Source organism: Pleurodeles waltl, chromosome 5, assembly GCF_031143425.1.
Source record: "Pleurodeles waltl isolate 20211129_DDA chromosome 5, aPleWal1.hap1.20221129, whole genome shotgun sequence".
Classification (NCBI taxonomy): Eukaryota; Metazoa; Chordata; class Amphibia; order Caudata; family Salamandridae; genus Pleurodeles; species Pleurodeles waltl.
In genome coordinates this window covers 12,111,035-12,138,281 of record NC_090444.1, presented here as the reverse complement: position 1 = coordinate 12,138,281, position 27,247 = coordinate 12,111,035, and the positions used below count along the sequence as shown (strand labels likewise).

Sequence of the window (27,247 nt, the reverse complement as noted above, 5' to 3'; positions counted from 1 at the left end):
ACTGGGCAGGAGGCCACCGCCAGGGTCAGTGCCCAGGAGGGCAGCACCATCGTCACTGGCCAGGAGGCCACCGCCAGAGTCAGTGCCCAGGAGGGCAGGCCCATCGTCACTGGCCAGGAGGCCACCGCCAGAGTCAGTGCCCAGGAGGGCAGCACTTTCGTCACTGGCCAGGAGGCCACCGCCAGAGTCAGTTCCCAGGAGGGCAGCACCATCGTCACTGGCCAGGAGGCCACCGCCAGAGTCAGTGCCCAGGAGGGCCCCGGCAGCCACAGCCCCGCTGGGCAATGAAGGACCGCCACCCCTAGCCCAGCTGGGCAATGAAGGACTGCCATGGCAAGCACCGCTGAACAGGGCAAGCACCGCTGAACAGGGCAAAGACCGCCAACTCACGCACCGCTGAACACGGAGAGCACCACTGAACAGAGCAAAGACCGCCATGGCAAGCACAGCTGAACAGGGCAAGCACCGCTGAACAGGGCAAAGACCGCCAACTCAAGCACCGCTAGCCCATGTGCGGCAGGAGAAGTGACGGAACTGGGACCGTCACGGGGAGAGTGATGCACTCTGGGCACCAGTCCCCCTCCAGAACCAGTGGAGAACAGCATCCACTACCTCTGTCCTGGCAGGATGAAGCACTCTGGGCACCAGTCCCCCTCCAGAACCAGTGGAGACCAGCATCCACTACCTCAATCCTTCACAGGATGAAGCACTCTGGGCACCAGTCCCCCTCCAGAACCAGTGGAGAACAGCATCCACTACCTCTGTCCTGGCAGGATGAAGCACTCTGGGCACCAGTCCCCCTCCAGAACCAGTGGAGACCAGCATCCACTACCTCAATCCTTCACAGGATGAAGCACTCTGGGCACCAGTCCCCCTCCAGAACCAGTGGAGAACAGCATCCGCTACCTCTGTCCTGGCAGGATGAAGCACTCTGGGCACCAGTCCCCCTCCAGAACCAGTGGAGAACAGCATCCACTACCTCTGTCCTGGCAGGATAAAACACTCTGGGCACCAGTCCCCCTCCAGAACCAGTGGAGACTATTATTGACTTGAGAGACTGTGGCTTTGCACTCCCTAGGATGGTACAGTGGGCAAACCACCCACTGTATAGACTTGAGAGACTGTGGCTTTGCACTCCCCAGGATGGTACAGTGGGCAAACCACCCACTGTATAGACTTGAGAGAATGTGGCTTTGCACTCCCCAGGATGGTCCAGTGGGCAAACCAACCACTGTAGAGACTTGAGAGACTTTGGCTTTCCACTCCCCAGGATGGTACAGTGGGCAACCCACCCACTGTAGAGACTTGAGAGACTGTGGCATTGCATTCCCCAGGATGGTACAGTGGGCAACCCACCCACTGTATAGACTTGAGAGACTGTGGCTTTGCACTCCCCAGGATACATCAATGGGCATGGAGCCCCCTAGTGGATCTGGCGTGGTGCATTCACCCGGCGGAGGTGCCCCCCTTCCCTTCCCCCTGAGGTGCCTGTTGTATTTCTATCTGATGCCCCAGCAGTGTTCTCTCTGTTTTGATCAGGAATCTGATGTGGGCCTTGCCCATGCATTTTGGGCCCAGTGGTCCACGGACATTGGATGGTGCATTACCTGCACTACTAATCGTGATGTATATTTTGTTGGATGTGTATATTTATCTGTATGTATTTGGTTACTGAATTTTGATATATTACAATGGTTGCACTAATTTCCTTTTGTCTTTGCATTCTTCCGGGAGGTTTGGGGGTTGTTACTGTTATGTTTGGACATGCATTGGTGTGTGTGTTGTAGTGGGTGAGGGTCGGGGTGGGGGTGGGGGTGTTGCGTGTGTGTGTCCCTGACTTTTGCCTCCCCCACCCCTATGTCGTAGGTGCAGTACTCACCGTTGTCTTCTGCGCCGGCGTTGATGATGATCGTACAGGAGCAGGAATACTATCGCGGGGAGTATTTGGAGTTCCGGTTCCATGGAATCGTCGTTCCTCATGGAGTGTGTAGAGGTGAGTGTTTTCCATTTGAAATGTCTGTTTCCGACGTGTTTTTATCCACGGTGAATCTGCCCCGGAAAAGGTGGCGGATTGGTAGGTTGTTATACTGTGGGCGGTACTTTGTCTCCCGCCTGTCTGTTGGTGGTGACCGCCAAGCTGTTTGTCTGTACCGCCGTGGCGGTCTGAGTGTTATAGTGGCTGTCTTTGTTGGGGGTTTCCGCCCCGGTCATAATTCCCATTATTTTTCCGCCGGCCTGTTTGCGGTCTTCCCGCCGCTTTAATACCGTCCGCCAGGGTTGTAATGACCACCTAAGTGCTAGAACTTCCATAGCATTAGAAACAGGTCTGGCTGATACACAGTTGCCCCAATAAAAAGACAGTACATCACTTGGACAAGGCATTTCACACAATCCTTCTGAAGGAGGCACAAACCTCCTTCAGAAACAGACAGAAAAAAGTCGGCAAACAGATTGGGGAAAGGTAAAAAACACTGCTAAAAGCGCAAGAAGGGAAACACCAGCATTACCGTTTTTTGGTGAACACATGTATTCTTGTTTAGCAAAAATAACTAAATCTTCCCAAAGTGATCCTCACGAGGTTTCGCCCTACTGTGAACAAAAAATACATCCTGTGCCCAAAATATGACCGCAATAAAACACTACATGGCATGTTAAAAGAGTTCGTGGTGGACCAGCATTTCCAAGTGAGAAGACCCTGATTGCAACTTTAACAGTCATGGATTCTCCCAATGTCGATACTTAATTAGCTATTTAATTACCTTTGAATAATAGCCCATTTGCTGTACCGTGGCTATATCTGCTGTGCAGTAAAAGTTTCATGTCAGGGGCGGGGCTTACACTGTGCATGTTTATTATTTTGTAGGGTGAGGAGCATATATGCGATGAATGGCTTATAATGCTGTAGTCATGGCAGTGGCTGTAGGTATGGCACGCAGTTACTGTGCCTAGTGTTGATTAATCTGCGCTCGCGTGCTGCCGTCCCTTACACGTCCTGACTCACAAGGCTCCTAAACATAGGTTTCCGAAGCGGAAGTATGGAGAGCAGGCACGTGTGTCATAAAAACAGCGGAGCGAGCCAGGGAGTGCGGGGAAGCCCGGAACTTCATGGGGGAGAACGGGAAGTGAGCGCGCGCTTCACATACCAGCGTAAATTACTGACTGGACTTTTATTGCCACACAGACTGAAAATAACAAAAGGAAGAGAGCGAGGGTGAGCTGGCCCTGGAAAATCCCCCCTCTGCTGTTGGTTTATGTTTACAGAGGGAGCTGGTGGGGAGGAGTAACTGAACAAGCACCCACACTGTTGAGGTGAAACAGGCAAATGCCAAAGAAAAGTCCCTTACAGAAGAGATGAACAGGACATAGCGTAATTACACAGTACTTTGTGCTGCTCCCAAAGTGAAAAAAGGCAGGACAAAGAGGCAGAACTGACCACTAGCAAGCAAGGATTTTTGAAAGACACTGCAGCAAACAAATGAGAACGCTGGAACTCACTCTATAGTATACTTAAAAGTATACAGCAGGCCGAACGCTAACGCTCAACTTAAAAATGGAGTATATCCCAGTAAAATGCCAAAACTTTGTTGAAAATTAGGTTTTCTGATTCAACTCTGCCTGGTGCTGAAAGTTTAGTTTAGTTTGGGTAATTTGTAAAGCGCATGGCTACCCGAAGGCCTCCCAGCGCTTAAAGGTAAGTGACAGCTCAGAATAGAAAACTCAAGAAAAGAACTATGATGAAAATAAGAAGGTCTTCAATTTTTTTACAAAAAGGTAGTTCCAAAGGTTCTTGTCGGAGTTCTAGGGGAAGGGAATTCCAAACATGAGCAGCTGTAACAAAAAAAAAAAAGGAGTTACCTCCCCAGGAAGATCTCATCTCCTGAATATGAACTCGCAGGACAGTAGAAGATCTCAGAGTCTTTGTAGGAACGTAAAATGAGTTTTTTTGAGGGCCGGTCAGGACAGAGGTCAAACATGGGCACCTATGGAGACAGGAGGGGTGCTCCAAGTTCCGGTCTGCTGGCGGGTAAGTACCCGCGTCCTCGAGTGGCAGACCAGGGGGGTTTGGTAGAGCACTGAGGGGGCCCCAAGTAGGCACACAAATCACACCCTCAGCGGCACAAGGGCAGCCGGGTGCAGTGGGCAAACAGGGTGCCAAGTTTGCATTAGGATTCAATAGAGGGACCCGGGCGTCACTCAGACGTTGCAGACAGGGCACAGTGGGCTTCTCGGGCCAGCCACCAACTGGGCAAGGGTGAGGGCTGTCTGCTGGTCACTGCTGCACCAGTGGTCGGTTTCTCACGGGCCTGGGGGCTGCAGATGCAGTGCTTCTCCAGGTGTTGGATATCTTCGTCCCAGGCAGTCGCGGTCAGGGGGGTCCTCGGGATTCCTTCTACAGGTGTTGTCGTGGGGGTGCAGAGAGGTCAGGCCAGGATGGACACGTCGGAGTCACCTGGGGGTCCTCTCTGGGTCGTTGGTTTCTCTGGAAACGGACCATGGACGTCGGGTGCAGAGTGATGGGGACTCACGCTTCTGGAGTGAGGTGAGAGTCCCTTTAAAGATGGTTTCTTCTTTCTTGGTTGGACAGGTCCGCTGTCCACAGGAGTTCTTGATCCTTCTTGGGTGCAGAGTAGTCCTCTGAGTTGCAGAGGTCACTGGGCCCGCAGGATGCATCGCAGGTGCAGGTTCTCTGAAGTAGGAGACAGGCCGGTAGGGCTGGGGCCCAAGCAGTTGTCTTCCTTCTTCTCTGCGGGGTTTTCAGCTAGGCAGTCCTTCTTTGTAGGTCATCAGGAATCTGATTTCCGGGGTTCAGGATCTACCCTGAATACTGAATTTAGGGATGTGTTAGGGTCACAGGGCATTAGCCAATGGCTACCGTCCTTGAGGGTGGCTACACCCTCCTTGTGCTCACTCCCTTTGGAGAGGGGAGCACATCCCTATCCCTATTGGGCTAAATCCTCCAAAACAAGATGGAGGATTTTCTGAGAAGGGAGTCACTTTAGCTCTGGTCACCTTAGGGGTGGACCTGGCTGAGAGGGTGACTCCTCCTTGTTTTTCTCATTATCTCCCCTGACTTGCCACCAAAAGTGGGGGCTGTGTCCGGGGGGATGGGCATCTCCACTAGCTGGAGTTCCCTGGGTCACTGTAACACCAGGCTTGAGCCTCTGAGGCTCACCGCCATGTGTTACAGTTCCTGCAGGGGGAGGTGAGAAGCACCTCCACCCAGTGCAGGCTTTGTTTCTGGTCACAGAGTGCACAAAGGCACTCACCCCATGTGGCCAGAAACCCGTCTGGATGTGGCAGGCTGGCAGAAACTTGTCAGCCTAGTACTAGTAGTTTGGCTAACATACATGGGGCATCTCTAAGATGCCCTCTGTGTGCGTTTTTCAATAAATCCCACACTGGCATCAGTGTGGGTTCATTGTGCTGAGAAGTTTGATACCAAACTTCTCAGTTTTCAGTGTAGCCATTATGGAAATGTGGAGTTAGTTTTTCACAAACTCCCAGACCATATACTCAGTATGGCTACCCTGCACTTACAATGTCTAAGAATTGACTTAGACACCTTAGGGGCATAGTGCTCGTGCAGCTATGCCCTCACCTGTGGTATAGTGCACCCTGCCTTAGGGCTGTAAGGCCTGCTAGAGGGGTGACTTACCTATGCCATAGGCTGTGGGTTGTGGGTATGGCGCTCTGAGGGGAGTGTCATGCCGACTTAATCTTTTTCTCTCCACCAGCACACACAAGCTGAGAGGCAGTGTGCATGTGCTGAGTGAGGGGTCCCCAAGGTGGCATAATACATGCTGCAGCCCTTAGAGATCTTCCATTGCCACAGGGCCCTTGGTACCAGTTACAAGGGACTTATCTGTGTGCCAGGGCTATGCCAATTGTGGAGACAAAGGTACAGTTTTAGGGAAAGAACACTGGTGCTGGGGGCTGGTTAGCAGGGTCCCAGCACACTACCAATCAAAGCTGGTATCAACAAAAGGCAAAAGGTTAGGGAGTAATCATGCCAACAGTGGCATTTTCCTACAATGCCATTTTCAGGGGAAAACAAAAAACACAAGCTTTCTTCTGCATCCATTTACCCCCATTTAAAAAAAAAAAAAAAGTGCTTCCGAGTGCTGTGAATATTGTAGTATGGTGACTATAATGCGTATAACAGCCGCTAGATGACAGCATAATAAAAATAGCATTTGTAAGAAACATGGCCCTGTTACCATGCATTAGCACCTAGAGAGCATAACCACATAAAAACAGAATGGCAGAAATGAAGGCAGTGGAACCATATAATTAGCCCCTAGAAGGCATAGTACATTGCACATTTTCAAGGATTGCAGGCCTACCGCAATGATATTACAAACATTGAATACAAGTCTGCACTCTGCTTGGAAAGCGCTGCATACAGATCACTAGGCGCACACGAGAGAGACGAGAGACGAGAGAGGAGCTCAGGTGTACGGCGCTGGTGCCGGGTGGCTCGCGTCGCGGTTGGCTCACCGCGAGTGCAAGTGTGAGCGCGAGGTGCGCGGCGTCCGGCGTCCAGCGCACACGGTCTGGGGGCTGTTAGCCGCTCCCCGTGTTAGCAGGAGAAAACAGCCGCGGGAAGCCGGGAAGCCGAGAAGCCGAGTGAGCACGGTCCGGGGTGCAGAAGCTGCTGGCAGGGGGGAGCAGCTTCCGCGAGCAGGCGGGTGCGACCAGGGCTGCTGCCTGTTTTCACCAGCGCCGTCACGGTGCGGACTACGGCGTGGTCTGGACACTAAGTAAGCCAGTAAGCCAGTAAGCCAGAAGGCAGTAAGCCAGAAGGAGCACCAGAGGAGTACCGGAGTCCCAGAGCACGAGAGGAGCACTAGAGGGGTACCAGAGGAGCTTGGAGCTTGGAGTTGCTGCCCTGCCCTGCCCTGCCATCACATGGACTAGGTGAAGCCAAGGAGATTATTAAACTAGTCAGAGGGAGCCAGAAGGAAGGCCGTCCCCCTGTGGACCTCCTGTGACCTCCCACAGCCCCTCCTGGAAAAAGACGCTGAGCAGGAGAGCAAACCGGGTGAGACCAGGACTGACCAGGAGAGACCGGGTAAGCAGACTTCGTGGGAAGGGGGGGGGTCCCTGTCCACCATCCCGGCCATTGAACCCCTCTCCCTCTCCCTCTCCTGCTCCTGCCCTCGGCTCCGGCATCGGTACTCAACCGCGCCACGTCGTCTCACCCAGCCTTACCCAGCCACAGCCACAGCCACAGCCACAGCAACAGCTCTAGCCATAGCCCTAGTTGGCCCTTGGCCTTGGATTTGGATTTGGACTGGGACTTGCCGTTGTTGATTGGTGGTCTCTTCTAAAGACCAAGCAAGGAAGGAAGGAAGGAACCCAGTAAGGGACCAAGGAGCCAAGGGGAGGGGTGCGGTGAGTGGTGAGCGGTGAACGGTGAGCAGTGAGCAGTGAGCAGTGAACGGTAACTGGAGGATGGTTGGGACAAGAGGAAAAACAAAGAAGGCTAGGGAGGCCAATAAGGCGTTCACTCACCTAGCGGATTCCCAAAGACCAGAGCAGGAGCAGGAGCTCAAAAGTCTACAAAGTCTAGGGTTAGACCAGAACCAGGATCAGGATCAGGACCAGGACCAGGATCCCAGAACCATCCAGCAATCCCAGGGGGGATTCGCAAACCTAAGTGAGGACACAGCAGACACAGCAGAGGGTGTCCAATTCGGGTCTCCCGCCAACAAAAGCGATTCCGAGCCAGGAGAAGAGTCAGGCGGGACATTAGAAGTGGTGACACTGCCTTGCTTGCCAGCCCATACTGACTCTGACGATACAGGGGGTGCCCTACCGAATGCAGGAGAAACTGTAGGCGGAACTGTGGGGGGCCTTCCAAGTCCTCTGTGCAGGGGACATAAGTATACACCGACACACCCGGGCCCGGGTGGATCTACGGGAGTAAGGAAAACTAGACCAAAAACAAACACTATCACTAACTATTACAACCAAGTGAACTCGAACTCAGAACAGCCGCAAACGCAAAGTCCCAGAGCCAGTGGCCTCCGATCACAGCCACCGGGGGAAGTGGGTGGCTACAACATGGGGGGGGGTGAACTGGAGCTACCAGCGACCAGGCTCCAGGATACTCGCCCACTTCAGCAGCAACAGCAACAGGCTGGTTTATCGCAATTATTCTGCCCAATGAGTAATCCTCTTGGGGATGGTGAAGTGGAGTTAAATAACCCCCCAAAGTGGAGCAACTTTTCGGGAGAGCAAAGAAAAAGCAACGATTCACCTTATCCTGACCCCCAAACGGGACTATTGAACTCCGGGAATTTTTCACTAACATCCTCTCCACAATGTGCCCAAGCAGAATTCACAGCACTCCAAAATGTAATGGGTCCAGAAACAGACTGCTCACCATCTAAACAGACCCATAAAACCCCAGCGCCACAGCTTCACTGCGGAAGACAAATTGTTAAAACTAATTTAATGCTGGGCAGACTCAACAGTAGTTCTTTCAGTCTGGAGCTGTCCTCACTCGACAACTCCGTTATTGGCAACACAGACCCTCAACTAAACAGCATAACATCAGAAGATCTAAACTTCCTGGAAGGTAGTATAATCATAGGCCACAGAGGAAAGGAAGGTAAAAATCCAGAAGGTCAGATAACCAACGAACAAAGTGGCAATGGAGACGACCTCTCACTAGACCAACCAATTCTTAGTATCATGAAAGTTATATGTGCAACACTGGGCTCAATCGCAACAACGATCATGGCCCAGTCTCAAAAATTTGATGATCAACTTGAACTGACCAAACAACTTACATCCTCAATACAGTCTATAGATTACAGGATGGCCCTAGTAGAGGGCGTAATTAGGGAAAACCTGTTGCACCAAGCAGTGGCCGATAAAATGGACAAGTTGGATGGACAAGTTTGTGGACCACTGCTGGAAAAACTATTGGAAGTCCCAAAAGTAATCAAAGACATAATCGAAGACTGCAAACATAACCTTAAAAGCACACAGGGGTGCATTCACGAGTTAGGAAAAACAGAATCTAGTTTAATTGAAGGGCCAGCAGACAAAGAAAATATAGAAAGTCACTTCGGCCCAGGACGAGAGAACTACCCAGATGTAAAAAATCAGACACCTAAGAGGGAGAGAACAAATGGAAGTCCTGAATTTGGAAGCAAAGTCCCAAACACAGTAGAAAAAAGGCCACCGGGTAAAAGGCCTCAACTAACAGGCAGATGGAAAAACACATGGAAGAAAGCTAGAGGAAAAAAAAAAGCACCAGCAGGAAAGGCCTTAAATATGTTACAACAGATAGGCCTAATAGGAGAAATCAGAAACACAGGTGATGAGAGTGCCCAACATCAGTATAAAGATAAAAGCATTAAGTCGGAGAGCTTTGAGAAACCTACCGATAAAGTGTTTAACTTTATAAATAAAAATCCCGGATTATTGTGCGACAAAAGTTGCACTCACCATTCCCATATAAACCGCATACCCACTGGCCCCAGGGGACACCAAGCATCTGGGCATGACTTAGACAAAGAAAGGTGGTCCGGAAAAGACCCTGGAACAAATCATGGGATAAACGAGGTAAATGATCCTCCAGCCAACGAACAACCCAAATGGAGCCCAGGAACATCCAAACCCAGCATTTGTATCGATAAGCACCTCCCAGCTACAAAAACTGAACATTTAGTTCAGGTACACTACTCAAACATAGTAGAAGACCACTACGGAAAATACCAGCAGCCTCCGAACCCCATTAGTGAGGGGGCAGAACAAGATAATAGCAAAGGCGAAAATAGAAGGGCAGAGACCCCAGAGTATATACGAAACGGACAAAGTATAAGAACAACCATGTGCGTGGACAACACAACAGCCCCAGTTCCCGCACCCCGGACAAAGGCAAAATATTGTTCTCAGGGCAGCCCTGGAAATTATAATCTCAGCAACCAGCCTGGGTGGATCACTGATTCGCCTGCACCATCGCGCCCAGCACTGGACCTGGAAACCAATGAAATCAAAGGAAAAAGGGACAATTGGCCTCCAAAAAGGCAACCCTACGAAGAACAAAGGAACAAAGAAGTGCAACTGGGGAGGGAAAAAGGCCAGGTAAATCGAATATCTACTAGTCGGGCAGTTACCACTCAAGACAGACAAAATGAGAACACCCAACTCCAAGGTAGACTGTCGCAGGAAGGTGGCGGGCACACTGTGATCCGGTCTGAAACAACTAAAAACCCCGAAGCCACGATCTTGTTTATGCCTGAGTACTCCTCAAGAGGAAGTCACGACATCCTGAACAGGTCTAACATCTTATGTCTTGTTAACTCCCTGCCAGCCTTACAGAATGTAACAACTAAAGATCTCCTTTCAGTAAGATTCATACCAAAAAAAGAATTAGAGAACGGGGAATTAACAGAAACAGTCTGGGCCTCACCTTGGATAGCAGAACAGATCTTAAAATGTTCAAACACGATGAAGACCTGGGGAATATCCATTGCTACTCCGCAAAAAGAACTATATCCAACAATACTTCCTGAAAAAGCTACAGACCGAAACATGATGCGTAGGCAAGAGGCAAAAGGCAATTTCGGCTCGATACTTCAGGGAGCAATCAGCTCCAAACAACAACTCCCTGAACGAATAAACTTGAGTAACATGAGGTTCTGCCTGGTAGCTAATTCCCCTAGAAACAGTAGGGGCAATCCCCCACAGTTACAGAATTGCAAAGAGCAATCATTTAAAAGCTCGTAGCAAAAAATGGATAACTCGAACATAAAAAATAAAACCAGTCCCATATTAAAAATTCTAAGCTGGAACATAGCAGGTTTAAAAAACAAAATGGAAGATAAAGACTGGGTTGAATTTATTAAAAAACAAGACATCAGCTGCTTCCAAGAAACTTGGTCTACACATGCTATTGACCTAGATGGGTTCGCCACCTTCCACTCACCTGCAATTAAGCAAAAAAAAGGAAGACCCTCGGGAGGTCTGAGTATTTGGATTAGAACTTCATTACTGAGGAACTCCGTAGTAACTCACACCGTACAAAGCAAGGGAATCCAGACGCTCGCAGTCAAATACGAGGAATGGTCACTTGAAATAGTAAATGTGTACTTCCCACCTATCAGCCGGGCTCAAGTTACGCCAGGGGTGCGGCTCCTTAAAGAACATATCCTAAACAAAAGAACCATGGATCGGAGGAACCCAGTACCAGGTCACATGAACAATCGCTCTCTCCAACCTTGTAAAACCTTTTTATTGATATGTGGTGACTTCAACACTAAACCTCATTCTATCCTCTGGGACGAACAAGTAGCAGAGGAAGATTATGCTTGGAATATCCCAACGCCTCTTATCCAACGTTGTAATGACTCCAAGAAAGGAGAATTAATCTTTGAAGCATTAATAGAAGGAGGACTTCGCACATTAAATGGGAGAACAAAGTCAGATAAAACCTTTAAATCTACCTTTCGAACTGGAAAAAGGCAAAGCATAATTGACTATATGGCAATAAACATCGAAGCCTGGCATTACGTCATCGATATGGAAATAAGGGACAGAATCGAGAGTGATCACGACCCACTGCTAATGGAGATAGTCCATCCGGACACGAGCCCAGGGAAGGCGGAGTCTCCATTCAACGGAAATAGCCTAACAATAACTATGAGACCAAACAGGAAAAACATATTAAGGTCAAATGAGGATGAACCTTATATGAGTGTTCCCAGCCAAACCTGGTTGTCATCACTTAGCACGTTCTTAAACCCATCAGATAATGACGCTATACCCCTCCTGCATAACTTTAATAATTTGCTACTGCAAACAAAAAAGGAAAAGATCAAGCATCCTCAAATCAATCCTAAAATGATGGAGGGCTGGTTCGATGAAGAGTGTTTAAAGCTAAAAAAGACCTTATCACAAGCACTGAAGAACCGGCACTTGAATGATTCCAACGAGCAACATTTTCATGGATGTAGGCAACAGTACAAAAAATTATTAAGATACAAAAGGAAGATATTTCCACATAAACTTTGGAAAACTTTACTGCAAGCAATAACGGCAGGGAACTCCAAAAAGTTTTGGGAGATAGTCAGGTGGGGATGCGAAGGCCCCCCGAAAAACCTAGAACTGAATATTAACCCTCAACTTTGGGTAAAGCACTTTACTGCCTTGTATCAGGAAGTGGCCAAGACAGAACCAGGGATGACCATTAACTCAAACATCCCCACTCAAGGGCTGGGAGGCAGAAATCAAAGATCAAGCAAAGTATTTCCTCTTCAAAAGACCCACGCAGCATCTTCAAATTGTCTTTTTAGATCGGTAAACGGAACCCAGAATGTACTAGTCTCTAACGAATTTTCCAGCACAAATTCCACGCAAGTAGCCCACGTCATTCCACGTGCAATGAAGTTAATACCGGAATTCAGTGAAAAAGAGATTAAACAAGTTATCCTCCTTCAAAAGCCGCTTAAGGCTGCAGGCCCAGATGGCATCCCTTCAGATGCTTACCGTAACCAGCTAACGTTATGGTTACCTGCTCTAGCCCGTCTATTCAACAGTGTTTGGCATTACGAGGTAATCCCTCCTTCTTGGAAGGAATCAATAATCATTCCAATTCACAAAAAAGGGCCTCGGGACATGGTGAGCAATTATAGACCTATCTCACTGCTTGATAGTGTTGGAAAGATTTTTGCCAAATTGATTCAGTCGCGTCTAGACCAATGGCTAGAGGACGGAGATTTAATATCAACACACCAAGCTGGTTTTAGGAGAGGCCAAAGTACAACAGACCAACTTTTTAAGCTAAACATGATCTGTGCTAAATACGCCACCCTTAAAAACAGTCCATTATACCTGGTCTTTGTGGATCTCCAAACAGCCTTCGACAGCGTAAATCGCCAAACATTATGGCAGCTATTGTCGGACATGGGCATACAGGGAAAAATCTTAAGGCTGCTAATTCTATTGCATACAGGAAACACTGCCAGGGTCAGATATTCTACGAGAAATGATTATACGGCCAAAATTCCAATTGAGCGAGGTGTAAAACAAGGCTGCGTTTTGGCCCCAACCTTATTCAATTGTTATATAAATAAAGTAAGTCAAGTTTTGAAGGAATTAAATCTGGACGTGCCAAAACTAGCCAATGAAAGTATACCTATCTTGCTCTTTGCTGATGACGCCGTATTACTGGCAAGAACAGAGATAGCAATGCATGGTCTACTTAGGGGCTTCGAATCTTTCTGTACCTCAAGGAGCATGGTAATCAATGAGGGGAAAACAAAGTTTATGATTCTCAACCAAAAACAGACGTTGCAATCGACTTTTAGGGTAAATAATAAGCCTTTGGCCCGAGTGGCCTCCTATGATTACCTGGGCTGCAGATTAGATGAAAAACAGACATGGAAACCACAAATCTACAAAAGCAGAATTTCCTTGGCCCAACAAGCCGGAGCAGTACTCAGATTTGCAAAGGCTACAGGCAATCACTCCGTGAGCTCCGCGCTGCTTGCATACAAAACAAAAGCAAGAGCCGCAGCACTTTACAGCGCAGAGATCTGGGGATTCAGAAAGATTCCATCAATACAAGTAACCGAGAATAAATTTTTACGCCAATTACTTTGTCTAGGTAATGCTACACCAATGAACGCAATAAGAATTGATCTACAGATGAGAAAGGTTGAGGACTACATCGCTCTGGCTCCAGTAAGATACTGGATCCGTATTGGGACAAAAGAGGCTCTCAAACCATTCAGAGACGTACTTAAGGATATCATGAAGCTGCAAAACCATCGGAAACTGCCCTGGTTCAAACATATTTCAACTATCCTGGCTGCTATCGGCCAGGATGACTTTTGGCTCCATCCTGAAAAAATCAGAAGGCCTAGTCTTGCTGTCATAAAAAAGGCATATTGGGAGCGAAAGACAGAGATTATGTGCAAGTCATTTAGCCCTTTATTCAAGCGGTATATTTTGTTTAACCAAGAGCTTAATCCAGCAATATTCATAGACAGTATTTATCCGGAGGAAAAAAGGGCTCTCTACTTTAAATTCCGTATGGGCACACTACCAGTGACAGCGGTGGTCAACAGATGGCAATCCGCTCCTCCGGGTAGTTTAGAATGTTGTCCATGTCTTCATGGTGGTCCGGAAACACTTTCCCATTTCCTTTTACTATGTCACTTTACGCTCAGACTCCGTAAATTGTACCTTTGTCCACTTTTCAGAACTTTCGGAGTTAGGAAGTGCAAGGAGGCGGAAGCGCTATGTATGCGTTCAGATGAGAAATACATTGTGACAAAGGTCTCAACTTATATCTTGGAAGCATGGAAATTACGTCTATCAATGCACCTACAGTTGGCACAGGCACAATAGCCTATGTTATCCCGTACCTATTTAGCTTGGGAAATCGGTGCAGGGTAATGTAAACTGGGTTAGGCCTCGGTCTTTTATTAAATGGCTGGAAGGCAATGCAAGGCCCCAAATGACTCGTCCCATAATAAGACATTTTAAATATTAGATTCATAATGTTTTTCTAGAATAAGTTAAGTTTTTATGTAAATTATGGTCAAATCAGGTTTTACGATAATGCATGGTAAATTGGATACATTTTGGCACATGTTAAATCAAAAATTCAAGCATAGTTCCTTTTATTGAGATGTTTTTATTTTAATGTGATTTTTATTGAGTTCGAGGGATTGATATCTATTGTGTGATTATTGTTAAGGCCTGATAGGCTAATAACAATTAAATAAATAAATGGTAAATGGTAAATGGATATTACAAACAAGACTCTTAAAACAGAAACGAGTCTCAGCTGTAAAACAAAAGTTCCAGCCATGAGAGAGCTTAAATAAACACTGAATGTGGGAGGGGTTATTTTGGAGGTCCCCACTAACCTGGTGTGGGGACTCACAGTTGACCTAGACAGAAAGAGTGTGTTGTGCTGAATGTTTTGGTGGTGGTCCCATTATCCCAGACCCACCACAGGCTGAGATATGATGAAAAATGGTTTGAAAAAAGAAAGAATCCCCCTCAAAGGATTATGGGGCGAGTTACGTTGACTGTAATGCTCAGAACAGCCCCTAAAGAACACCATAATAAAAATAGCAGGTATAAGAAACATGCTCATGTAACCATATATTTAGTCTCTAGAGGACATTACCACATGGAAACAGAATGGCAGAAAATAATGCAGAGCAGCCACATATTTAGCCCTAGAGAGCGTAGAGCATTACACATTTTCAGGGCTAGCAGGCCTACTGCAAGGATACTACGAATAAGACCCTTAATACAGAATCTACTTTCAGCTGCAAGACAAAACTTCCAGCCATGAGAGAGCTTAAAAAGACACAGAATGGTGGGAGGGGTTATTTTGGGTCCCCACTAACTTAGTGTGGAGGCCCAGAGATGACCGAGACAGAAAGACCAGGTCGTGATGAATGGTTTGGGAGTGGTCCCATTGTCCTAGGACCACCACCGGCTGAGTTATGGGCAAAAATGTTTTGCTTCTTGAACAGAGTCAGGGTTCTTTGTTTTGACAGAGTCCTGGAAGTGAATTTGGGATGCACTAGAGCGAGGCAAGGAATTAACCAGGTTTTCTTGAGAGTAAATGTCTTGTGCAGAAGTAGCAAAAGCACTTTCACTGTTAGGAACATTCTCCCCTGTCTGAGGTAATAGAACCTCCAAAAACTCATTATTGCTTTGTAATTCTTCTACAGACAAGGATTGGGGGTCATAATCACAGATATCATAATAGTCGACCATTGATGGATCAGCAAGCCACGCAATGTAGTACTGAATTCGCAATCTTTGATTTTCTTTAACAAGTCTATCCTTTAAACGAAGGCCTTTTTTAGAGGTCTTCAGAGAATGTTTAGGTTTAGAAAGGGGTGTCTTAACATGATAGGAAAGCTTGTTAGGTCTGTGTGTGCCTTTGCTGCCTGGGGAGCCTGACATTTTTGGTTAGTGCATTCTGTCACGGTTTCGGGCTGGTCTGATCAGGACTCTGATTGGGACACCCCTTGAGGTCACTGAATATCCTAAAGAGGTCGTGTACTGGGGCAGAAGAGCAGCTAAAGGCATACACGGAAAGGACAGCTATGGACAGGCACAGGAAAGTAAAAGCAGAGCAACCCTTGTGTGAACAAATAGGAAACAGATTACTAGTGGACAAACACGCTGGGGTTGTACACAGAGTAAGGCGCAGAACCTCCCACAGTGACAGGGAATCTCAATGCCTCTGTGCAGTTTGTGCTTACAGATAGTCACCCTGCCAGCCCCATAGAAAGGAGGCAGGAGAAGTGATTCTGTCTCTGGACCCTAGAGCACAAACAAGGATAGTATTTACATACACAGGACACGCTCTTGTGGGTCCAGCTGGAAACACAGTGGCGATTCCTGAGAAAACAGCAATAGCACACTGTCACTGTGAGGCGCGAAAGACAATGTATAACACTAGACAAGTATGGGGGTTGGAATTGCCTCTTGGAAACCAGGAGCCAACCCCAGTACAAAGGAGGACACGTATACACTGGTGAAGACTGATAGAACATTTACCAGACACAAATAACCAAGAAGAAACGGAAACAGAAGGGAACAAGCTAAGAGGCAGAGGCAAGTTTTGGGAACAGGCTCAGGCTGAAGTAAAGGCTGGACTAGGACTTGAAAACTGGGTGCAAACTTCTGGCTGGAACAAACAGAGACAGGACTGGAAAACTGAGAGCAGGCTCTGGCTGGAACAGGCAAGGACAGGGCTGGAATACAGGGAGTAGGGATGAGTACAGGATCACAGGATGCTGAGCCAGCGCCGAGACTGGATCCTGACTCCCCAGTTCTAAGTCAGCAGCTTTTGCGAATTTTAAGCAAAGTTGTCAAAGGAGATTGTTAATGTGAGGAGCTGAGATTTCTTTCCATGGACTCGGTTACCTTCCTCCCCCCTGGAAACTGTCCAACAAACTGTAGATTAAACAAGCAGGGCTTTCATGCTGGCAAATCACAGGGTCCTGCGCCCACAAAGTGGATTTAAATGGCGTCGAGGCGCTATCTGCCGCGCTGTATAATAAAGGTTTATGTTGTGAAACTCCCATTCTTCAGGGAAGCTTCTGGAAGTGCAGATGTGTGGGGGGGGTGCGGGGGGGGGCTGCTGAAATGCAGGTGACTCGGCTGCACTTCTAAAGTTTCTTCACTTCTCACCTTGCAGGGGCTCCGAGCTCAGGGGTACAACCCACAAAAGACTGATCCTGTAACCCACACACATTTCTAAATTCCAGCCCAATATGCTAAAAGTAGCAGAAAGTCATTTATAAAACAGTCCAATATTTACCAATCCACAACACCGGGAAAAATGTGGCCCAACTGTGCGTGACCCGGACCAACCTGGCCCCTTCCCAGGACAGAGGTCACTTTTATACCAATATAGACCAGTGTCAGGGGTCACAGGCCTGAGACCCCCGGGAGCGGGAGGGGTCGGGGAGAAGGAAACCATTCACCGTTTTTATTCCACTAATTACACTGTAAACAGGAGGAGGGAGCAAAGCCCCTCACTCAGTGACTTCCCGGCTCCAACCCTCCCACCCCGATAACTCACCTGCAGCAGATCACACGGCGACAACTCACTCACCTGCAGCAGATCACACGGCGACAACTCACTCACCTGCAGCACTTCACACGGCGACAACTCACTCACCTGCAGCAGATCACACGGCCACAACTCACTCACCTGCAGCAGATCACACGGTGACAACTCACTCACCTGCAGCAGATCACACGGCGACAACTCACCTGCAACAGATCACACAGCCACAACTCACTCACCTGCAGCACTTCACACGGCGACAACTCACTCACCTACAGCAGATCACACGGCCACACCTCACTCACCTGCAGCAGATCACACGGCCACAACTCACCTACAGCAGATCACACGCCCACAACTCACTCACCTGCAGCAGATCACACGGCAACAACTCACCCACAGCAGATCACAGGGCGACAACTTACTCACCTGCAGCACTTCACACGGCGACAACTCACTCACCTGCAGCAGATCACACGGCCACAACTCACCTGCAGCAGATCACACGGTGACAACTCACTCACCTGCAGCAGATCACACAGCGACAACTCACTCACCTGCAGCAGATCACACGCCCACAACGCACTCACCCGCAGCAGATCACACAGCGACAACTCACTCACCTGCAGCACATCACACAGCTACAGCTCACCCGCAGCAGATCACACAGTGACAACTAGGTCACCTGCAGCAGATCACACGGCCACAACTCACTCACCTGCAGCAGATCACACGACCACAACTCACTTACCTGCAGCAGATCACACGGCAACTGCTCACCTTCAGCAGATCACACGGCCACAACTCACTCACCTGCAGCAGATGACACGGCCACAACTCACTCACCTGCCACAGATCACACGGGACAACTCACTCACCTGCAGCAGATCACACGGCCACAACTCACCTGCAGCGGATCACACGGCAAGACCTCATCTGCAGAGGTGCACACGGCGACAACTCACTCACCCGCAGCAGATTACACAGCCACAACTCACCTGCAGCAGATCACACGGCGACAACTCACTCACCTGCAACAGATCACACGGCGACAACTCACTCACCTGCAACAGATCACACGGCCACAACTCACCAGCAGCAGATCACACGGGGACAACTCACCCGCAGCACATCACACGGCGACAACTCACTCACCTGTAGCAGATCACACGGCCACAACTCGCGTGCAGCAGATCACACGGCCACAACTCACACACCTGCAACAGATCACACGGCGACAACTCACCTACAGCAGATCACACGGCCACAACTCACCTGCAGCAGATCACACGGCGACAAGTCACCTGTTGCAGATCACCCGGTGACAACTCACCTGCAGCAGATCACACGGCCACAACTCACCTGCAGCAGATCACACGGGGACAACTCACTCACAGCAGATCACACGGCGCTCTCCCTTCACACAGCACTTCTGGGTGATAATAATTCGCTGTCTGTGTCCATCCAGGGCTTGTGTGGTCGCCCCCACCGCTGCCATTAGCAGGGACCGCGGAAGGGCCTCATCCAGTGGGGGTGGTCTGCACCCCCCAATCACCCCCACCCCAGGGATGGTGAAAGGATGCAGGAGGGAGGGATAGGGGGCGCTATGCTCTATCTCTCTCCTCACACAATAAATGTTCCCCGCCCCCTCTACCCCCATGAGATCTGTGGTTCAGCCTCCTGTAGAGATGAGTGAAGTACCCCCCACACCTGGTGCTTGCACCCCTGTCCTGACTGCATCCCCACACCTGGTGCTTGCACCCCTGTCCTACCTGCACCCCCACACCTGGTGCTTGCGCCCCTGTCCTGACTGCATCCCCACAACTGGTGCTTGTACCCCTGTCCTGGCTGAACCCTCCCCCCACACATGCTGCTTGCACCCCTGTCCTGGCTGCACCCCCTCACAGCTGGTGCTTGCCCCCCTGTCCTGCCTGAACCCTCCCCCCACACATGCTGCTTGCACCCCTGTCCTGGCTGCACCCCTCGACCACACATGCTGCTTGCACCCCTGTCCTGGCTGCACCACCATACGTGCTGCTTGCACCCCTGTCCTGGCTGCACCCCCCCACCCGCCCCCCGGAAACACCGGGTGCTTCCACCCCAGTTCTGGCTGAACCACTCGGACTCCAGTACAACTCTCCCCACTCTACCCCCCCCCCTCCCCCGCCCCCCAATACCTGGAGCCCTTCCCCAGAATCCGGACCTCGGCACCTCCAAATCTGACACAGCCTCTTCCGACAGACGTGAAAACCCTCCCCTGATGATTAAATATTCCTCTTGTAAAGCGCTTCAGCACCCTAGGGTAATGTCAGCGCTATATGATTGTGCATAACTGTATAAATAAATAAAACATCCCTGTAGCTCTTCACCTATTCTGACCGCCCGTGGCGCGGGGAAGGGTCAAGGAGAAAGATAAAATTCAACGTTTTTTATTATTGTTGTGCAGGTTTCTCTAGCACGAAGTATAGAGCACATGATCACCAGTTACATCACACAGGGATACTTCACGTTTTGTGGCAGGGACTGGGCGAGTACGTGATTTGCCCAGAATCACAGGGTGTGGAACAGACGCCGAGACTCGAGCCTGGCTCCCCCGCTCCAAGGTCGGCAGCTCAGGCCCTTAAACCACAATTACATCCAAACAGGAGGAGGAAAGAAAACCCCTCAATCAATAACCCTGCCACCCAGAAACTCGCCTGCAGCAGATCACACGGCGACAACGCACAGATCACACGGCGACAACACACCTGCAGCAGATCACACGGCGACAACACACCTGCAGCAGATCACACGGCGACAACACACCAACAGCAGATCACACGGCGACAACACACCAGCTGCAGCAGAGCACACGGCGACAAATCACTCACCTGCAGCAGATCACACAGTGACAACTCACCCGCAGCAGATCACACAGCAGATCACACAGCGACAACTCACAGTTTACACAGCAGAATACACATGCAGCAGATCACACGGCGACCACTCACTTGCAGCAGATCACACGGCGACATCTCACCTGCAGCAGATCACACGGCCAGAACTCATCTGCAGCAGATCACACGGCGCACTCCCTTCACACATCACTTCTGGTTGATAATCCACGGTCTGTGTCCATCCAGGGCTTGTGTGCGGCCCCCACCCCTCGTGATCTGTGGTGCAGCTGCTCACACGACAGGAAGGCGTTAGCAGCATCCTGTAGAAATGTCTTAAGTAACTTCCTTTCCTGCCCTGAGCACCCCCCAATACTTCCTCTTACTCAACTCCGCTTCATTTCTCCGATCCTTACACCCCCAAGCCCCCTCTCCTGGTTGCACCCCCACCCCTGGTGCTTGCACCCCTGTCCTGGAGTCGGGCCCTTCTCCTCACGCCTCTTTCCCGCCCCCTCCCACGGCAGTCTTCCTCTTCCCATACATTTCCGAGGGAGGGTCTGTTATACCTTTCAGGGGCTCCTCGCTTCATAAGTAGTGCTTCCCAGCGCTCTGCTGTGGGAGGGGCCATCTAGAGGGAGGGGGAAGGGGTAGGAGCCCCCAATGAGGCCTGACTACCTGTGTCTGCGTGGGGGTCTCTTAGACCCACCCCCGGCTCTGTTGTTTCCATTTGTAAGCACATAGACGAATGGCCAATGAAACTACAAGTCCCAGAATGCAACATTCCATATAAAGGGTGCATTACAAATCATACAGTGTTGTGCGAGTATTTTTAAGACAGACGGCAGCGTAAGGCTGACTCAAGATTGGGGGGAGGGTTGGGAGGTCTGCGGGCTCCCTTGGACGTCCGAGACTGAGGTACAGAGGGGAGTATGTGACCTCCAAACCCAGATCACACTGCGTAATGCACAACACTTAGGTGGTCATTATGACACTGGCGGTGACTGTTAAAGTGGCGGTAATACTGCCAACAGGCTGGCGGTAATTACCGCTGAATTAACATGGCGGTGATAACTCCCATAGACAGCCAATGTACCACACCATCCGCCAGGGCGTTAACATCACTCACTACGGCGGTAGCCAACAACAGCCAGGCGGAAGACAAGCTACTGCCCACCATATTATGACACAGCAACCACCAGGATTTCTGGGGCGGTACCACCACCATCAAAAGCTTGGTGGAAACACAACACAGAGGGCCAAAGACTCACCAACAGAGACACAGAAGATGAACGCCGCCATGGAACCGGAACTTCAAGTCTTCCCGATTGTATTTTGTGTATTTTACTTACCTCCTAAAGGAGTATATCCTCTGAGATAGTATTGGCATATTGTCACTAAAATAAAGTAACTTTATTTTTAGTAACTCTGAGTATTGTGTTTCTTATGGTATAGTGCTATATGATATAAGTGGTATAGTAGGAGCTTTGCATGTCTCCTAGTTCAGCCTAAGCTGCTCTGCTATAGCTACCTCTATCAGCCTAAGCTGCTAGAACACTACTAATCTACTAATAAGGGATAACTAGACATGGCACAAGGTGTAAGTACCATCAGGTACCCACTATAGGCCAGGCCAGCCTCCTACAGTCTGTGTGACAGCTGGCGAGGTTAATAAGATGATACATGGGCACAGCGCCGGGTAGGAGGCCCTGGGTGATGCTGGTCTGTGTGGTGACAGCTGGCGAGGTCAACAAGATCATACATGGGCACAGCACAGGGTAGCAGGCACTGGGTGATGCTGGCCTGTGTGACAGCTGGCGAGGTTAACAAGATCCTACATGGGCACAGCACAGGGTAGCAGGCCGTGGGTGATGCTGGTATGTGTGACAGCTGGCGAGGTTAACAAGATCACACATGGGCACAGGGTAGGGTAGCGGGCCCTGGGTGATGCTAGTCTGTGTGACAGCTGGCGAGGTTATCAAGATCATACATGGGCACACCATTGTGTAGTGGCTCCTGGGTGATGCTAGTCTGTGTGAAAGCTTGCACGGTTAACAAGATCCTACATGGGCACAGCACAGGGTACAAGTCCTGGGCAATGCTGGTCTTTGTGACAGCTGGGGAGGTTAACAAGATCATACATGGGCACAGCACCGGGTAGAGGGCCCTGGGTGATGCTGGTATGTGTGACAGATGGCGAGGTTAACAAGATCATACATGGCCACAGCACAGCGTAGCAGGTGCAGGGTGATGCTGGTATGTTTGATAGCTGGCGAGGTTAACAAGATCATACATGGGCACAGCACAGGGTACAAGCCCTGGGTGATGCTGGTCTGAGTGACCGCTTACAAAGTTAATAAGATCATACATGGGCACAGCACAGGGTAGCAGGCCGTTGGTGATACTGGTCTGTGTGACAGCTGGCGAGGTTAACAAGGTCATACATGGGCACAGCACAGGGTAGCAGGCGCTGGGTGATGCTGGTATGTGTGACAGCTGGCAAGGTTAAAGAGATAATACATGGGCACAGCACCGGGTAGCGGGCCCTGGGTGATGCTGGCCTGTGTGACAGCTGGCACGGTTAACATGGTCATACATGGGTACAGCATAGGGTAGGAGGCTGTTAGAATTGGGGTCTTTGGTTGGCAGTCAGGTTACCCCCGTCCAAGCAAGGACCCTCTCTCTTGTCAGGGTAAAGGAGAACCACCCTCAGCTAAACCCCGCTCACCCCCTAGGTAGCTTGGCACAAGCAAGCAGGCTTAACTCCAGAGTGCTAGGTGTAAAGTATTTGTAACAACACACACAGTAACTCAATGAAAACACTACAAAATGACATAACACAGGTTTAGAAAAAATAGGAAATATTTATCTAGCTAAAACAAGACCAAAACTAATAAAATCCACCATACACAATTCAAGTTATCAATTAAAATGTAAAAAGAGTCTTCATGTGATTTTAAACACAACGCTAACACTGTTAGCGTGGAAATGTACCTGGGTGTATCAAAAGTAACCCTGCACGGGCGAGTGTGCGTCGAAAGAAGCCTGCAATGTGTCAATATCACTCACAAGTGAGACCGTGCGTTGTTTCTCCTTCTGTCGGGTCGGCGTGAGTCATTTCTTCTCTCCGCAGAAGAACAATGAGTCTATCTGAACAGTACTCTCGGGTCCGGGCAGGCCTTGCATCGATTTTACACGCCAGATGATGTTTGTGTCAGAAAACCTGCCGCACGATGATCCGAAAACCACGCAGCGCGGGTTGCGATCTCACCAGCCTCTGTCAGCGATGCTGCGCATCGTTTCTCCAGCCGTGTGTCGATCTTCCAGCTGCGCTGCAGGCGAGCATCGAATTCAGCCGCGAAGCCGGCGGCGTGTCCATTTTTCAGCCGCATCTCGGAGTTGCGTCGATCTTTTCCCCGCACGGCAGTCTGTGCGTGGATTTCTCACTCTTGTTCTGCCAGCTTCTCCTTTCAGGGCCCCAGGAACTGGATGGGCACCACTTGGCAGGGCAGGAGTCTCAGCAGAGGCTCCAGGTGCTGGCAGAGAGAAGTCTTTGCTGTCCCTGAGACTTCAACAACAGGAGGCAATCTCAGTTTCAAGCCCTTGGAGATTTCTTCTCAAGCAGGAATATACCACAAAGTCCAGTCTTTGTCCCCTAGCACAGGCAGAAGCAGCAACTGCAGGATAGCTCCTCAAAGCACAGTCACATGCAGGGCAGCACTTCTCCTCAGCTCTTCAGCTCTTCTCCAGGCAGAGGTTCCTCTTGATTTCCAGAAGTGTTCTAAAGTCTGGGGTTTTGGGTGCTTTTCTTATACCCATTTTGGCCTTTGAAGTAGGCTTACTTCAAAGGAGATTCTCACTTGCTTGTGAAAACCTGCCTTGCCCAGGCAAGGCCTCAGACACACGCCAGGGGGCTGGAGTCTGCATTGTTTGAGGGCAGGCACAGTCCTTTCAGGTGTGAGTGATCACTCCTTCCCTCCCTCCTAACAGAGATGGCTCATCAGGAAATGAAGGCTACACCCAGCTCCCTTTGTGTCACTGTCTAGAGAGGTGCAAACAGCCCAGCTGTCAAACTGACCCAGACAGGGAATCCACAAACAGGGCAGAGTTACAGAATGGTTTAAGCAAGAAAATGCCCACTTTCTAAAAGAGGCATTTTCAAACACACAATCTTAAAACCAACTTTACTAAAAGATGTATTTTTAAATTGTGAGTTCAGAGACCCCAAACTCCACATGTCGATCTGCTACCGAAAGGAATCTACACTTTAATCATATTTAAAGGTGGCCCCCATGTTAACCTATAAGAGGGACAGGCCTTGCAACAGTGAAAAACGAATTTAGCAGTATGTCACTATCAGGACATATAAAACACAGTACTATGGGGGTCATTCTGACCCTGGCGGTCATGGACCGCCAGGGCCAACGACCGCGGAAGCACCGCCAACAGGCTGGCGGTGCTTCTGGGGATATTCTGACCGCGGCGGTAAAGCCGCGGTCAGAAAAGGGAAACCAGCGGTTTCCCGCCGGTTTCCCCCTGCCCCAGGGAATCCTCTGCGGCGGCGCTGCAAGCAGCGCCGCCATGGGGATTCCGACCCCCTTCCCGCCACCCTGTTCCTGGCGGTTTTTACTGCCAGGAACAGGATGGCGAGAACGGGTGTCGTGGGGCCCCCTAACAGGGCCCCATAAAGATTTTCAGTGTCTGCTTGGCAGACACTGAAAATCGCGACGGGTGCCACTGCACCCGTCGCACCATCTCAACTCCGCCGGCTCCATTAGAAGCCGGCTTCATTGTTGAGGGGGTTTTCCCGCTGGGCCGGCGGGCGGGCTTTTTGCGGTCGCCCGCCGGCCCAGCAGGAAAGCCAGAATGACCGGCGCGGTCTTTTGACTGCGGAGCGGTCATTTGGCGGTAACCGCATGGCGGGTAGCGACCGCCGCCCGCCGCGGTCAGAATGACCACCTGTATGTCCTACCTTAACCATACACTGCACCCTGCCATTGGAGCTATCTAGGGCCTACCTTAGGGGTGTCATATGTAAGTGAAGGGAAGGTTTAGGCCTGGCAAGTGAGTACACTTGCCAAGTCAAATTTACAGTTTAAAACTGCACACACACTGCAGTGGCAGGTCTGAGCCATGTTTACAGGGCTACTAATGTGGGTGGCACAACCAGAGCTGCAGGCCCACTAGTAGCATTTGATTTACAGGCCCTGGGCACCTCTAGTGCACTTTACTAGGGACTTACTAGTAAATCAAATATGCCAATCATGGATAAACCAATCAACAGTACAATTTACACAGAGAGTGTATGCCCTTTAGCACTGGTTAGCAGTGGTAAGTGCCCAGAGTCCTAAAGCCAACAAAAACAGGTCAGAAGAAATAGGAGGAAGGAGGCAAAACGGTTGGGGATGACCCTGCAAAAAGGGCCAATTTCAACAGAGGCCCTGGGTGATGATGGTCTGTGTGACAGCTGACGAGGTTAACAAGATCTTACATGGGCACAGCACTGGGTAGCAGGCCCTAGGTGATGCTGATCTGTGTGACAGCTGGCACTGTTAACAAGATCATACATGGGCACAGCACTGGGAAACAGGCCCTGAGTGATGCTGGCCTGTGTGATAGCTGACGAGGTGAACAAGATCATACATGGGCACAGCACCGGCTGGCGGGCCCTGGGTGATGCTGGCCTGTGTGTCTGCTGGCACGGTTAACAAGGTCATACATGGGCACAGCACAGTGTACAGGCCCTGGGTGATGCTGGTCTGTGTGACAGCTGGCGAGGTTAATAAGATCATACATGGGCCCAGCACCTGGTACATGTCCTGGGTGATGCTGGCCTGTGTGACAGCTGGCCTGGTTAACAAGATCATACCTGGGCACAGCACAATGTAACAGACCCTGGGTGATGCTGGCTGTGTGACAGCTGGTGAGGTGAACAAGATCATACATGGGCACAGCACCGGATAGCGGGCCTCGGGTGATGCTGGCCTCTGTGACAGCTGGCACAGTTAACAAGGTCATACATGGGCACACCACAGGGTACAGGCCCTGGGTGATGCTGGCCTGTGTGACAGCTGGCACGATTAACAAGGTCATACATGGTGTTAGAAATGGGGTCTTTGGTTGGCAGTCAGGTTACCCCCTGTCCAAGCAAGGACCCTCACTCTAGTCAGGGTAAGTCACACACAATCCACATTTTCCTGTTCCCACCCTCTGTTAGCTTGGCGCTGAGCAGTCAGGCTTAACTTTGAAGGCAATGTGTAAAGTATTTCTGCAATAAATCATGCAATAACACAGTATAACACCACAAAAATACACCACACAGTGTTTAGAAAAATCTAGAAATTTATTTGGATAAATGCAGGTCAAAGCGATCAAGATTTGATAATTAAACGTTGAAATATCACTTTAGAAAATGATAAAAAGAGTCTTTAGTCTTTAAAAAGCAACAAGTGTCTCTTGCATGCACAAAGTACCTGGTTTGCGTTCAAATTCTCCTTGAGGGACCGCAGAGGAGGAGATGCGTAAAAAATAGGGAGGTGTGCATTGGTTTCTCCGGCGCACTGATTTGGATCCTCTTTGGGTTGCGGGGTTTTCGGATGCCCCAGGGACGATGCGGAGAAATCCTGGGCGGTGCAGAACGAAGTCACAGGAGCTGCGTCAATCCAGTGGGCGATGAGGGGAAATTTCTGTTGCACAGCAGGAGCTGCGTCAATTCTTCTCGCAGGAAGTCGGGCTGCCTCGTTCCAGCTCAGCTATGCCTCAATCCAGTGGGCCGTGCTTCGAAGTTCTGGTCGCAACGCTGGAG

General features: G+C 49.9%; 2 pseudogenes; both read right to left on the bottom strand.

Annotated features, from left to right (window-relative positions):
* Positions 1-20,670, bottom strand: part of LOC138295263 (zinc finger protein 850-like) — a 37,576-nt pseudogene extending 16,906 nt beyond the window's left edge.
* Positions 1-20,810, bottom strand: part of LOC138295264 (zinc finger protein 850-like) — an 83,411-nt pseudogene extending 62,601 nt beyond the window's left edge.
* Between the last annotated feature and the right edge of the window lie 6,437 nt (positions 20,811-27,247).